This window comes from Magnolia sinica, chromosome 5, assembly GCF_029962835.1.
Source record: "Magnolia sinica isolate HGM2019 chromosome 5, MsV1, whole genome shotgun sequence".
NCBI lineage: Eukaryota > Viridiplantae > Streptophyta > Magnoliopsida > Magnoliales > Magnoliaceae > Magnolia > Magnolia sinica.
This window is the reverse complement of record NC_080577.1, coordinates 87935382-87937947: the sequence shown is the minus strand read 5'-3', so window position 1 is coordinate 87937947 and position 2566 is coordinate 87935382. Positions and strand designations below refer to the sequence as shown.

At 37.0% G+C, this 2566-nt stretch overlaps 1 non-coding gene across 1 annotated transcript; it reads right to left on the bottom strand.

Annotated features, from left to right (window-relative positions):
• Positions 1-1664: 1664 nt before the first annotated feature.
• Positions 1665-1771, bottom strand: LOC131247656 (small nucleolar RNA R71). Its single transcript, XR_009171931.1, has one exon. It is a non-coding gene; the product is annotated as a small nucleolar RNA R71 (small nucleolar RNA).
• Positions 1772-2566: the final 795 nt, after the last annotated feature.

Here is a 2566-nt window from a genome sequence, read left to right as displayed (position 1 = left end):
TCTTAGTTAGGGCTAAGAGGTGAAGCTTGTAGCATGATGAGAGAACTTTTGCTTGTACCTTTTGTTTATATTGAATTGATGTTGATTTTAGTTTAATTAAGTGAATATTTTTAGTTTTTAATAGTCTGTTATGATTAAAATTACAATGGGTCTGCGATAGCTTTGAGCATGTTCCTTCCCTTTTTATGTTTATGATGTTAACAAGCCCTGTTGTTCACCATCGTCTCCTGGGCATGGTCAAATGATGGTACCCTTCCTAACCTTCATACATTGTTGATTGGTTGGTAATTAGTTTAATTCTGTTGTTTACTTTGTCTCCTGAGCATGGTTTGGTGATGGAATCCATTCTAATTCATATACCTTTCATCTCTTGAAAACTATATCAAAGGAAGTTCAGTCTTGATTTCCATGGTTACACTCTTCAACTGGATGAAGATGGGACTCTAAGTCTAGTTGAGTTCTTCAAGCAGGAATAAGATCTCCCTGATCTCTATAAGTAGATCCTCTGAATCCCTAGTTTCTTACCTCTAATTTCTCTAAGTTTTAGATAATTATTTCACCATTATTTCCTAAATTTCATTCGATATAGATTTCATCTTAGTCTAGTTCTAGATCTACCTAATTTCAGATAACCTACAGGTTCCAGTCCCTTGGGATTCGACCTCGGTCTTACCGAGTTTATTACTACATCACAACCCTATACTTGGAGAGTGAACAAGTTTTTCGCGACGTTGCTGGGGATTGACGGCTACGATTCTTTGCAATTAATTGGTTTTAGAATTAGTTTAATATTAGGATTTTACTAACTTTAGTTTTAGATTTTTCTTTCTATTTAATTTTTAGAACTAACTTTCCCGTTTTGTAGGGTTGTTGATAGATCTTCTAAATTGATAACTTCGTCCTAATTTCTTTACTTTCTCTATTCTTTAGATTAGGTCTTATTTCCTAGAAACTAACTTGGTTTATTTTGTTTTACAGGTTCTTAACTTAGGACTTCAAATTGGTAATTTCTTTCCATCTTTCCTCTTTATTTCTAAACTGCCCTTTCTATTCTTCCTCTTAGGTCTAGGTTTAGAATCTGAAGAAAGGGCTGTGAGTGTTGCATACCCAAGTGGGTACGTGATAACACTCGACGTCTCTTGACTGAAGGAGGATTAGTTGAGGGGCTGACTGTTCATCGCAGGACTAGACACTGCTCGAATTCCCCTGAGTTAATTGAGGTTATGGTTGCAAATCAACCTCAAACACTACCCCAACCTAGGGTTGAGGAAGTCCATGATGAGAATGAGGTTCATCAAGCACCCCCACCTCGTACTTTACGAGATTATTTACAACCGGCGGGGGTGAGTACGCCCTCATGCATAATTTTTCCTGAAAATACAGGACATATGGACATCAAGCTAGGAGTTATCCAACTCCTTCTTAAATTTCATGGGCTTGAATCAGAAAGTTCATACTTATATCTAAAAGAGTTCGATGAGATCATAACTACTTTATACTTTCCTAATGTATTTGAGGATACAGTCAGGCTGAAACTCTATCCCTTTTCCTTGAAGGAGAAAGCTAAGACGTGGTTACATTCACTGTGTCCTAGATCCATTGGCATATGGAATGATATGCAGAGGGAATTCATAAAGAAATTTTTTCCACATCATAAAACGATTACCCTTAGAAAAACAATCATGAACTTCGTCCAAAAGGAGGATGAAACATTCTTCCAATGTTGGGAAAGGTTCAAAGATCTTATTAGTTCATGCCCACAACACGGCTTTGAAACATAGCGCATAACAAATTTTTTCTATGATGGACTAATATCTTCCATGCGCCAAATGGTCGAGACAATGTGTAATGGAGAATTCATCAATAAAGATGTCGATGAGGTATGGGATTCCTCGATAGCCTTGTTGAAAAAACACAATCATGAGACCATTACCCAAATTCGAACATCACGTCTAGGCCGACTCAATCTAAGGAGAAAGGTGGATTGTATCGCTTGAAAGAAGAGGATGATCTCAATTATAAAGTGATTAATCTCATAAGAAAGTTCGAGGCCATGGAAGGAAAGAAAAGGTTAATGAAATTGTTTGCGGCATCTGTGATTACAACATTTACACAACTGAAAATTTTCCTACAATACCTGCCTTTCGAGGAGTGTTGAATGAACAAGCTAATGTCGTAAATAACTATCAAAGACCTTTTAATGGACCTACGTCTAATACATACAATCCTGGTTGGAAAAATCATCCAAAATTTAGTTGGAGGAATGGATAAACTGCTACCCCTCAAGGTTTCTTTAATCAAACTTCACAACAACAACAACAAGAGAAACCTCAAGAGGACATGATTTTAAAACATTTTGAAAAGCAAGATCTTTTCAATCAGGGTATGATACAAACCTCGCAAGACCTTAACAAAAACATTACAAGGACTTAAGACTGAAAACACGATTGGAAATAAGGGGAGCCTCCCAGCTCAACCTCTTCCCAATCCAAAGCTGCAATATAAAGTTAGCGACCCAAGCACTTCAAATCAGATGGAGCATGCTAAATCCATCACGACTCTTAGG